This window comes from Bos indicus x Bos taurus, chromosome 22 (genome assembly GCF_003369695.1).
Source record: "Bos indicus x Bos taurus breed Angus x Brahman F1 hybrid chromosome 22, Bos_hybrid_MaternalHap_v2.0, whole genome shotgun sequence".
Taxonomy (NCBI): Eukaryota; Metazoa; Chordata; class Mammalia; order Artiodactyla; family Bovidae; genus Bos; species Bos indicus x Bos taurus.
In genome coordinates, this window is record NC_040097.1 from 6,836,340 (window position 1) to 6,849,331 (window position 12,992).

The 12,992-nt window shown below is 45.4% G+C and overlaps 1 protein-coding gene across 1 annotated transcript in view; it reads left to right on the forward strand.

The window, feature by feature from the left end:
* The first annotated feature begins 4,576 nt into the window (after positions 1 to 4,576).
* Positions 4,577 to 12,992, forward strand: part of LARS2 (leucyl-tRNA synthetase 2, mitochondrial) — a 211,893-nt gene continuing 203,477 nt past the window's right edge. The window contains exon 1 of the mRNA XM_027522381.1: positions 4,577 to 4,598. The gene's annotated coding sequence lies outside the window, so the exon portion shown is untranslated. The remainder of the gene's footprint in view (positions 4,599 to 12,992) is intronic.

A 12,992-nucleotide genomic window follows, 5' to 3' on the forward strand; every position in this document is an offset into this window, starting at 1 on the left:
GGCCTTCCAGATCAGACTTAAACAGTCACAGGCTTTAGATGTCAGAGAGCTTCCAGGAGGCAGAAGAATAAGGCAGAGACCTAAGACCCCAGGTCTCCCCCATTGCAGGTGGATTCTTTACCATCTGAGCCACCAGGCAAGCCCAAGAATACTGGAGTAGGTAGCCTATCCCTTCTCCAGGGGATCTTCTGACCCGGGAATTGAACTGGGGTCTCCTGCATTGCAGGCAGATTCTTTACCAGCTGAGCTACTGGGGAAGCCCGGACCTAAGACTCAGGAAGGCATTTCTAGCTCTGGTGTTAAGGTATGTGATGTGGCACTTTTCCAAAGCAGCCAATTATAATGGAACCATAAGTCATTTTCCAGGCAGAGTCTATACTAGCAGATTGACAATTCCTATGTAACCCTTTTCATGGCAGACACATCTTGATAATTGGGATGGTGTAGATGGGTCTTAAAAGTCCTCATACATTCTAGATAATTAGGATGCTTTGGAACCAAAAGGAATTCACTGTAAGCTAGGACTAAACACGTTGCCTTCTTAGTGTGAAATTTCTTTTAAATCAAGACTTTTTAAAATTCCTTTTTCTCCAACTAAAATATAGGTTTTCACAGGCAATCAGCTGGCCTTTTGATTTGAGCAGAATTTGCAACTGCTTGTAAAGTCAAAGATCAATTCTTATCTAAAATTGTCAGCCTGGAAATCTCTTTATTTTCTTGTAGGCGGCTTTTCTGATAACACACACTCACTCCAGTGCTGCATTTTGGAGGTGATCTGTATCTGAAAAGCGCCCTTCAAACGATTTTTCCCTCCCAACACTCAAACTAGTTGGTCGACAGTTCCTGTCAGTCCTTTCTAATTGCTCTGTGGGACCAAGGCTGTGTGAGGGAGCTCTGAATTCACCCCATCCTTGCACAGAGGGGAAGACGGGAGCGCAGATCTGCAGGGGGCCTCCACACTTCACTGAGATGTACCTGTTTGGTTCCCGGTCTCCTCACCTTCTCTCTGTGGCTGCCTTGTGGTGCTTCTGACTTTGTCTGCCCTTTATCCCCCTTTCTCCTCTGATTGGAGGGTGGAATGAGACACAAGAGGCTCTTCATACTGCAGAAAAAGATTCCTTTGAAGAGGTGGACTGGATGATTTCAATCGTCTAGTGTCTTGTTATTCATTTCTATAAGGTCTATACTGTTGTTCAGTTGCTCAGTCATGTCCGACTCTTTGTGATCCCATTGTCTGCAGCACGCCAGGCTTCCCTGTCCTTCACCATCTCCTGGAGTTTGCTCAAACTCATGTCCATGGAGTCGGTGATGCCATACAACCATCTCATCCTCTGTCACCCCCTTCTCCTCCTGCTCTCAGTCTTTCCCAGCATGGAATCTTTTCCAGTGAGTTGGCTTTTCCCATCAGGTGGCCAAAGTATTGGAGCTTCAACTTCAGCATCACTCTTTCCAGTGAATATTCAGGGTTGACTTCCTTTAGGATTGACTGGTTTGATCTCCTTAGAGATCATCTCTAGATCACTTATAATGCGTAATTTAATGTAAGTGCTATGTAAACAGATATAAATACAATATGAATGTTGTGTAATATAGTTGTCAGTGCACATCAAATTCAAGTTATGCTTTTTGGAACTTTCTGGGATCTTTTTAAAAAATATATATTCTAGGGAACTTCCTTGGCGGTTGAGTGGTTGGAACTCCCTGCTCCCACTGCAGGGGTCATAGGTTCAATTCCTAGTCGGGGAACTAGGACCCCGCATGCCATGTGGCCAAAATTTAAATAAAACAAAATAAAAAATATTTTCTACCCCCGATTGGTTGAATTTGCAGATGTGGAAGGCAGACTGTAATTCTTAAGAAAAAAAAGAAGGCAATCTTCACTGACAATGCATGCATTCCTCCGGCCGATATATGGCGCTGCACTCAACTACGGTCATTCCCCTGGAAATTTAACAGGAAAAAATTGTATTTCTGTTAATCAGTTTTCAGTCGCTCAGTCGTGTCCGACTCTTTGCAACCCCATGAATCGCAGCACGCCAGGCCTCCCTGTCCATCACCAACTCCCGGAGTTCACTCAGACTCACGTCCATCGAGTCAGTGATGCCATCCAGCCATCTCATCCTCTGTCGTCCCCTTCTCCTGCCCCCAATCCCTCCCAGCATCAGGGTCTTTTCCAATGAGTCAACTCTTCACATGAGGTGGCCAAAGTATTGGCGTTTCAACTTTAGCATCGGTCCTTCCAAAGAACACCCAGGACTGATCTCCTTTAGGATGGACTGGTTGGATCTCCTTGCAGTCCAAGGGACTCTCAAGAATCTTCTCCAACAGCACAGTTCAAAAGCATCAATTCTTCAGCGCTCAGCTTTCTTCACAGTCCAACTCTCATATCCATACATGACCACAGGAAGAACCATAGCCTTGACTAGACGGCTCTTTGTTGGCAAAGTAATATCTCTGCTTTTGAATATGCTATCTAGATTGGTCATAACTTTCCTTCCAAGTAGTAAGCGTCTTTTAATTTCATGGCTGTAATCACCATCTGCAGTGATTTTGGAGCCCCCCAAAATAAAGTCTGACACTGTTTCCACTGTTTCCCATCTATTCCCATGAAGTGACGGAACCAGATACCATGATCTTAGCTTTCTGAATGTTGAGCTTTAAGCCAACTTTTTCACTCTCCTCTTTCACTTTCATCAAGAGGCTTTTGAGTTCCTCTTCACTTTCTGCCATAAGGGTGGTGTCATCTGCATAGCTGAGGTTATTGATATTTCTCCTGACAATCTTAATTCCAGCTTGTGCTTCTTCCAGCCCAGCGTTTCTCATGATGTACTCTGCATATAAGTTAAATAAGCAGGGTGACAATATACAGCCTTGACATACTCCTTTTCCTATTTGGAACCAGCCTGTTGTTTGATGTCCAGTTCTAACTGTTGCTTCTTGACCTGCATATTTCTGTTAATAGGTATAATTAAACAGTTGTGATCTCCATTTTATTACCTTCCTTTTCTTTTACCATGCCATTTCTTTTAGTTCTATATACAAGAAAAAAGATGCAAAACAAATTTCAAGCCTATGTAAAAGCTTGTGCTGATTAATTAAACCAAAGTACTTCATTCATTCCTTCATCCAATAATATTAACAAGGGATACCTTTTGAGTATTTACACCATGACAAACTTTATGCTAAGAACTTTAGATGATATCCTCATTCAATCTATATGATTAGTCAATAGGATAACTGCTAATATTATCACTATTTCATAAGTAAGAAAATTCCAGAAAATATGCCAGGTCCTATGCAAAATGGGGAGAAGCAGAAAGACTAACATATTTTCCTGGCATCAAGGATTTACAATCATGAAGGCAGAGACAAATGCATAGACAAAAACATGCAATAAAATATTAGAAGAGCCACCATGAGCAGCTGTTAGGGTCCAGTGAGGCACAAAGGAAGGAGTGGTCCCTTTACCTTAATGTTATTCAGCAGGCTGTAAGTCCTGAGGCTTTCCAAAGGGTGGGGGAAAAAGGTCTAGGACCGGCAACTCAGCTAACTTAAAAAAAAAAAAACAACTAAAGCTTTTGGCCAACCCTGCTTTTCCCAATTACCCCTGCTTGCACCTTCCCCCTACTGCTCCATGACAGTGCTATCCTCCAAGCCCTTGGGTATGCTCACCCCAAGCCCTAGAAAAGAAAAGTCCAGTACTTTTCTGTGATAACCATGTTGTGCTGTAAAAAAATATACTCTCTTAACCGCAGGTTTTCTAAGTCCTCTTAGGAGGGCCAGCCTGGGTAAATAGCATGATCAACGTTTGAGGGCAGAGCAGGGAAGTTACAAGGTGAAAAGTCAAAAGTAATGGTTAAAGATGAGACAGTAAAAGAAATTTATTGTGCTCCTCGGAAGAAGAAGGAAAAAGAAATGAGGCAGAGCTAACCAGAGGATGGGTCCTTTGGGGTAAAAGTAATAGAAGCAGATGGGCTATGCTGGTGGCCCAAGGAAACATCGAAGAATGCGGATGCCTAGTGTGGCTAGTTGTAACCTCTTTCTTACCATCCCCACCAACATCACTCCCAAACACACACACACACACACACACACACACACACACGGTAGAGAGGTCTACCCCACCCAGGAATACCTTGGCTAGGTGCAGGAGCATATCCACATTTCATGGGATCTGAAGCTCATACAGTTTGGTGAGATGCCCTTAAAGAAAAATAAAATAAAAATACCAAACTTTTGCGAATTTTACTAAAGCATATGACCATGTGAACACTTTGCTAGTGGCCCCCACAAGGGAGCACCCCCAGAATTTAAGCTTCATTAGCTTTCTTATAAATCTTCTGCTGGGAAGACAAGGCCACAGGAGAGTCAGGCGTCGCTTGGGAATCCTCAGAAATCTTTGAGGGGCCTTTGGGCTCCAGAGGTCATGCACTGGGGGAGTCTGAGTCAAGGCGATCTAGATTTCGGGGGCAGGCTGGCTGTGACTGACAGCTGGGTGATAATCACTTTCCTAATCCCTAGAACAAAGTAGAGTCTCAGAAGAGCAGCGACCTGGGTGAAGGAGGGACCAAAGGCAGCTGCATTCGGAACCTGGAAGGGTACGTCTGAGAACTTGTGTTTCAAAAGGGAGGGGAAGCGGGGAGGATGACCACAGGCCTGCAGGGTGAGACGAGCCAGCTCTTCAAAAGCTCTTCAAGTCTTATTAGAAAATTGCAATGGAGAGATCCCCTGCCCTCGCCTCCATCCCAAGGCACAGAGTAAGGTCTGTCCTCCGCTCTGATTACTTCATTTTGGAGCTCAGAAAGATGCTAATCAGAAGGCTCACATCACACAAGCTACTTCAAGGGCAATTTGGAAGTCAGCACGATGAAGGGAATCATCAGCTGTGTCAGTATAAAGAAACATTCCAGCCTAATTAAGGCATGAAGATGCAGCGATGGACAAGTGGACAGGGATGATCAGAAGAAATGGGGCACATTGGGGACTTCCCTGGTGGCTCAGTGGCTAAGACTCTGTGCTCCCAATGCAGGCGGCCTGGGTTCGATCCCTGGTCAGGGAACTAGATTTCACATGCCACAACTAAGAATTTGTATACCTCAACTAAAAGACCCCACAGGCTGCAACTAAGACCTGGCGTGGCCAAATAAATAAATATTTTAGAAAGAAGAAGAAACAGGGCACAGCTCACCACCACTCTCAACAGCTCCCAGCTCTGCACACCAGCCAGTGAGGAAACACAGCTTCTCTGCGTTCCTACACGTCCAGCAGCATCGCCAATAACCCTCCCAACCCTCTCAGTGGTGTGTATTAGTTTTCTCTTGCTGCTGTGACAAATTAGCATAAATTTACTGTCTTAACACATTTATCTTCTTATAGTTCCATAGGTCAGAAGCCTGAGATGGGTCACACTGGGCCTAATCAAGATGTGCCCAGAACCGCATTCCTTGCTGGAGGTTCTCAGGAGAAGTCATTCTCTTGCCTTTTCCAGCTTCTGGAAGCTGCCTACACTCCTTAGTCCTGGTCCCCTTGCATCTTCAAAGCCGCAATGTTGGTCAGGTCTTTCTCACATCTCATTCCTGTGACACTGATTCTCTTGCCTCCCTCTTCCACATGTAAGGACCCTTGTGATGACATTGGCCTCACCCAGGTCATCCAGAATAATCTCTGTAAAGTCCAGCTGATCAGCAGCCTTACTTCTCCTTCTTTATACGATGTAACATATTCACAGGTTCAAGGATTAGGGAATTAGGATGTAGACATCTTTGAGGCCATTATCCTACCTATCATGATAGGAAATATTATCTTCTCCTATTTTCCACATGAGGAAAATGAGGCGCAGAGAGGTCCTGTGACTTGCCGGAAGTCACACAGCTGGTAAGCAGCAAAGTTGGGATTCACCCAACTGGCCATCTGATCCAGACCCTGTATCTTAACCTTTAAACTGTACTCCTTCCATATAATCATTGTTCTTGTGTTCAACACTTTATTTTTATTTTATTTTATTTGACTACTTCCACTGATAGAAAGATTTGGGTGAGGCAGCGGCTCTGGGGACAGGAGTTGCTGGTGGTGTGGACATGCAGTGGGAGAGGCATGCCGTATACCCCATAACACTGCTGAATGGGAGGCCGCCTCCCTCTTATGTTGCGAGAGGCCTGGGTTCACATCTCAGCTCTGTCACCTACATCTGTGTGCCTTCCAGCCAGTTGCTGGATCGCTGAGTTTCCTCCTCTGCAAAGTGATGACAGCAGAACCCACCTTACAGGCTTGTCGCATTAACTAGAACAGCATGTCTGAAGCTCCCCGCTGTGCCCGCAGCACAGGCAGTGTTCCATGAATGTTCCTGTTCCCCTGCTCTCCTTGTTCCCCTCTCCCCAAGGAACCTTAACTTCTCACAGGTACTAACAGAGGAAATGGTGGCTGAGATTTCTAGATTCTGAGGGAGCGGATCTGGGGAAGCTGAGACGGAACAGGTCGGAGGAGGACAAGGAACTCTGCTATCATCTGTCTTGGACTTTTTATATTTATTTGGCTATATCAGGTTTTAGCTGTGGTATCTTAGTTCCCAGCCAGGGATCGAACCCAGACCCCCTGCGTTGGGAGCATGGAGTCTTAGCCAGGGAAGTCCCCACATTAGATTTAATTAGAGAAAAAAGGCTCTGTGGCTAAAACACATTTTAAAAACATTGATATCTCCCTTCCATCCTTTGTCGCTTCCTTCTTTTCTTCTTTCTTTGTGCTTTTAGGAAACATTGAAAGGAGGAGAGGAGAAATCAAATGTCCATTAGATTTAGGGTTCTTGGTTGCAAGCAACAGATTGATTCTGACTAACTTGAAAGTTGGGATTCAGTGGAAGGACACAGGGTGACACCAAGTTGAAGACAAAGCTGAACATCTGGGTCTCGGGAAGATAGCATCTTGACGGCAGGGAAGAATGGAGACGCTCTTTCGGCAACCAGGCCCTGAGGGGAGCCCTTTCCACTGGCCCCTGGGCTTGGCACTGGGTCCCGTCTCCATCTTCCTGGGAAGCAGAGTTAACCAGCCTCGCCTGGGAGACTTGTTGGATCCTCATCTCAGTAGGCAGGGAAGCTTGACTGATTGTCCCTGCAGAGTATCGCCAGAGGGCAAAATAGGGTTCCTCAAAAGAGAACCCAGCAGTAGAGAAAGGGGAAGATGCCAGTAAGCAAACGACTCACCCATCAGTCACCTTTGCTGTGTTTGAAAATGTATCTTCACGTCCCTGCCTCTAAGACGCTCTTTCATTTCCACATTCACTCTAAACTGCACAGTGTCATTTTTGTAGCTACTGCCACACACACACACACACACAAATCTAACAACAACAACATAAAAAACCAGGATAAAGAAAAGCTTCATGTTACTTAAATTTGGGGAGAAACACTTTATGTTTTATTACAGAGTGAACCGAATTGGGTTAATATGGGACTCTGAGCACACTGGCATCAGTGGGACAAGGACCACTATGTCACAAAAGACCCATCTGTCTAAGCCCTTATTTTCCAGCTGAGACCCAGGTCTGAGAGGCTCAGTGACCTGCTGCAGGTCAGAAGGCAGTGTAGAGGCGGGATCTCCACGGGTTCCTGTCACTAGACAAGGCAGGTCTTTGGAGCGGCAGTGCTTCATCGAGAGGGGGCATTCTCTTATCTGACAGGCGCCCCATCACAGATGAGGACGTGTGTGGCACAGCCTTTGTGCTGTGTATGATGTGCCGCCAAAACCCAGGGCTTCAGCAATGGGCTCCTGGGCGATGGAGCTCAGCTGGCTGTGCCGAGGTGTGTGCTGGGGAGTTCTGAGTCAGATGCGGCTTCCTTGTCAGCCCCTGCCTTTGAGGGCTTAAAAGAAATGAAAGAAAGGGAAAGAAAAGAGAAGCCCTTCCAATGTCTGATCTTACAGAACAAGGCAAATTTCTCATTTTGACAGAATCAAAACCCAAATCCATCTTACCAAGAGACCAAAGTGGGGGAAAAAATGTTCAATAGATTTTTGTTCTTAAACTGTTGGATCCAACTTGAAAGAAAATGGGTTTCTCTCTTTAAAAGAGAGAGACAGAAACGCGCGTTCCTCTAGGATGGAGAATTCAGAAGTATGGTGTCCCCACGTGCCCGGCAGCCAAGGGAGGGTCAGCAGTTTCGGGGTGTGGTTGACAGGTGATTTGGTCAGGGGATGCAGAATTGGAGGAAGGTTAGGTTTCCAGAATAACTGAGTGGTCTCTTGCTGTCCAGTGACTTCCAAATGGCATTCTTCAGTTTCAGGGAGGGCAGGGTCGGGTGAGCCACTGGAATCAAAGCTGGTGCTACAATGAGCCTCCAAGCCTCACCTCCAAATGCTGGGCCTAGTTGTCTTGCTCTAAAGTAGATGGAGGAGCTTCCTAGGTGGCTCAACGTTAAAGAATCTGCCTTACCAGTGCAGTAACACAGGTTCGATCCCTGATCCAGGAAGATTCCACATGCTGCGGCACAACTAAGCCTGTACGCCACAGCTACTGATTCTGTGTGCCCTAGAGCCCATGTTCCCTAACAGGAGAAGCCACCGCAATGAGAAGCCTGAACCATGCAGCAAAGAGTAGCCGCTGCTCACCGCAACTGCAGAAAACAGGCGCACGGCAATGAGGACTACCTAGTGCAACCAAAAATTAAACAAAATTAATAAATTTTTTTAAGTTAGTGAACTTAGAAACAGAGCAACAAGACAAATGGAGCCATCTGTCTGCAAGTGGGTTCATTTATCATCACATGTCCTGAGTGCTGACCGAGGCTGGCCACTCTGCTGAGTGCTGAGGCATGATCACCCCTGAGGTTCACCCCACCCTCCAAGCCGTGAGTCTGGTGGGGAAAAGGGAGAGTGAGAAGAATGTCCAGAGACAGACAATTTAGGTCTCAGGCTTTAAAATAAACTTAGTTACTATTGTTTAGTTACCTTAAAATCAATGTAGAACTTGACTAAAGATTAAGGGTGGGAAAAATCTATTTTAAGTTCATAAAATTGATTTTCTAGGATCAATTTTAGGGCTGAGGCACAGCTGGGAGATCCTCTGGCCCACCCTCTCCCACCCCTTTATTATCAAAATGTAGAAAGTGAAGCTCCTATTAGGCACTTTGTAGTTTTCCATATAAAACAGAGGGCCCAGATCTCGGGGGTGACAAAATCGCAGTCTCTATATGGTCATGTGCAGTAGGGAAAATATGCAATATGATAGCGACTTTGTGATCATGGAATTTTATTTACTTTAAAAATTTCATACATCCTTAAGGCAGGATGTGAGATTTGCGTGTTTATCAAAATGAGAGTATGGGATTTCCCTGGCGGTCCAGTGGTTAAGATTTCACCTTCCAATGCAGGGGGTGTGGGTTTGATTTCTGGCAGGCGAGCTACAATCCCACATGACTCACAACCAGAAAACTAAAATATAAAGCAGAGAAATATTGTAACAAATTCAATAAAGACTTAAGAAAAGAGAGAGTGAGTGTGTGTATGCCTGACCCCGTCCTCTTCCAAAGTAACTTGGTTGTGAAAGATAAGGAAAGAGAGAGAAGCTGCCCAGATCAGAGGATGTCATGGAGACCTAGTGATTGTATGTGCCGTGATAAATAACTGACAGCTATGTAAGACGGTAATTTAACAACAGAGGGACCTGGGGGAAGAGCACACAGGAATTTTCAGTACTGTCTTTGCAAATCTTCACAATTATTTGAACGTAAAAGGTAATTTTTAAGAAGGAGAGCATGGTGTGGGAGATTGTATTTTCTAAAAGTCAATGCAACACGGTCTTCCAAGAGTTCGCCACTTCCACATGAAGAGGTAGATCTGTGTTCTCTCCTTTGAGAGGGGGCAGGTTACTTACCTTCTCTGTGCTCCCGCTGCCTCTGTAAAATGGGAAGGAAATGTTAGAATTGTTTTTACTATGAAATGGGAATACACATGTAAAGCATGTAGACAGAGATTGGAAATATTGGCTGTCATTACTGTTGTGGAGACTAGTTAGGAACCTAGTCATCAGAACTGAAGTGGCAACCAGAGGAACAGGCAGTACAGAATCCCTGGGATTCCTTAAACTCCTCCTGCTTCAGGGGTGAATCCTTCCTGGGGGTGGAGACGCCAAGTTTGCAGGTGGGCTCTGGGAGAGACTGGAGGGGGAAGACAAGTGCAGAGATTAGGAATGGACGATGACATGCAGTGCGTTTGCTCAGGGAAGAAGGAAACCGCCATGGTCTGGGGTGATCAGGGGTGGTGTCAGGAGAGAGAATGAGCTGAAGTTGTGCCTTGAAGGCCAGCTCGGGTGCAGATGAGCAGAAAGGCAGGGAAGGGCAGCAGAGTTGGAGCCAAGGCCTCACTGGGGGTCTGCTTGGGCACAATTTTCATGTTATTTACCTTTAGCTATCCTTCTTTCTTGATTTCTACTAACGTGAAATGGTGGGAAAGATCTGTACATTTATCGTTTTAAGGATAATAGACCATAGCCATTCCCGCTGGGTTACATGTGCTCCTCAGCAGAGCCCTTTCTTTTCGAGGTCATACATCCATCAAATGACACAAGTTGGAGCTTATACCCAGGACTGGCCACTTAGGACAGACACCACATCCATGTGCTGGTGGTAGTTGGTCCAGAGGTGACCCTAGGACACCAGCGAGACCCATCAGTGTCCTCTCCCACGGACTCTGGAGAGAGAGGAACCCCTTGTGGTTGTTTAAATCATGACCACAAATTCTTTGATATTTCCAGCCTTTAAACTGTAGCCCGTGACTTTCTCCTTGAATTTGGGCAGGATTGTGACTGCTTTGAGCACGGAATATGACGTAAGTAATACCAGCTGACATTTAAGGGTTCAGCTTAAAAGATCATGTGGTTTCTGTCTTTGTTGAAACATTTGCTCTTAGAGCCTTGAGCTTCCAGACCAGAGAAGAGAAGAGAGGAAGGGAGGGAATATGAGTCCTTACTCATTTGAGTCATCACACCCCTTGTGCCAGACATGGAGTGAAAAAGCTCTTAGATGAAACCAACCTCTAGTCACTTGAGTCTCACTGGCTATTATGGACTGTATGTTGTACCTCCAGATTCATATGTGAGTCCCTCAGTTCAGTTCAGTCACTCAGTCGTGTCTGACTCTTTTTGACTCCTGTCTACTCTGACAGGAGTTGGTAATGCCATCCAACCATCTCATCCTCTGTTGTCCCCTTCTTCTCCTTCTGCCCTCACTCTTTTCCAGCATCAGGGTCTTTTCCAATGAGTCAGTTCTTCGCATCAGGTGGCCAAAGTATTGGAGCTTCAACTTCAGGCATCAGTCCTTCCAATGAATATTCAGGACCAAATTCCTTTAGGATTGACTGCTTTGATTTCCTTGCAGTCCAAGGGACTCTCAAGAGTCTTCTCCAACACCACAGTTCAAAAGTATCAATTCTTCGGCGCTCAGATTTCTTTATATATGTGAATATATGTGAATCCCTAACATGATGGTATTTGGAGATGGTACCTTTGGGAGGTTATTAGGGTCAGATGAGGTCATGGAGGTGACAGCCTTATGATGGGATTAGTGCCCTTACAAGACAGGACCCCAGAGAACTGTCACAAGCACTCACTAAGAGACCTGTGAGTAAATAGCAATAAGGCGGTTGTCTGCAATCCAGGAAGAAACCTACACTAGAACATGACTGTGCTGGTGCCTTGATTTTAGACTTACAGCTCCAGACTGTGAGAAAATAAATTTCTGTTGTTTAAGTCACCCAATCCATGATATTTTGTTATGGCAATCCAAGCAGACTAAGATACCAGCTGAGACACCAAACACTGTGGATCAGAGAACAGCCATTCCTGCCATGCCCTACTGGAATCCCTGGTTCCTAGACTCCATAAGGATAAGAAACAGTTGTTTTATGTCATTAACCTTCAAGAGTGATTCCATAACTATTAACTGGAACATTGTCTTTCCAGAGCCTTGAGTTGGGGATTGTGGAAGCTTTGAGTCACCAAAGGCCACATTAGCTAATAAATAAAGTTAGCCTGAGAAATAAGCTGGCACAGAGCTGACAAGGAAGAGATGGAAAAGTCTAGCCCTCATTGATGATACCACTCAAATCCTTGGACCAAGCTGGGCCAACCTCCTCTTCAACTTTTCAGTTACATAAGCCAGTAATTTTTTTAAGTCTTAAGCCAGTTTGATTTGGTTTATATTTCCTCCAGCTATAACTGGAATAGAGATTAAAAGGATAAAAAGGAAGAAATGGAGGAAGGAGGTCAGATGGGAAGGGGACAAAATCTGTTCTGTTTGTCATTTAAATGTAAGTGGTATCTATGGCAGACACTGCAGGTTGCCCATTTCGGATCTAATCCCCATCTCTCCCCTTATGAACAGAACCTCTGTACTTCGTAGGTGCCATCTTCTCCTTCCAATCACTCAGAGGAAGGTGACTCAGAGTTAAACCCAGATTGGTTCCTAGCTAATCCAGGTAGTCCTATGTTCCTTACCAATGATTGGTTCAGGAGTGGGCATATGACCAAGTTCCTCCAATGAGATGTGAGGGGACGTCTCTGGGCGGAGCCTCTGAGAAAGCTTTCCTTCTCTCCACAAGGAGAGACAGGCGCTGTCGCCTGTGGACAGTCTGAGTGGGGAATGTTCGTCCAGAGGGGCCACAGCTACCTTGCAGAGCAGGAACCTGAACCTCCAATGGTATGGAGCTGCCGGTTGTCCCTTGTCTGAGGTGCTTTCTTTTCTGCCTTTTGTGTGAGACAAATGACAAACGAATTTGAACTGCCATTTTCTGCTGCATGCAGCCCTGATACTGCGGATTCTGAGGAAGTCCAACTCACCACCGTCTTGTTTTACTGAGGACAGAACCAAGGCCTAGAGGGACCTGTATGTGTCCAGGTCTCAAAACCAGTTGATGGCAGTGAGGGACAACAGCCTTACCTCCCTTCTCGTAATCTAAGCTTCATCCTGTAGTGAGACAGGTTCTAGAATCTTCTGTCATAGCCCTTC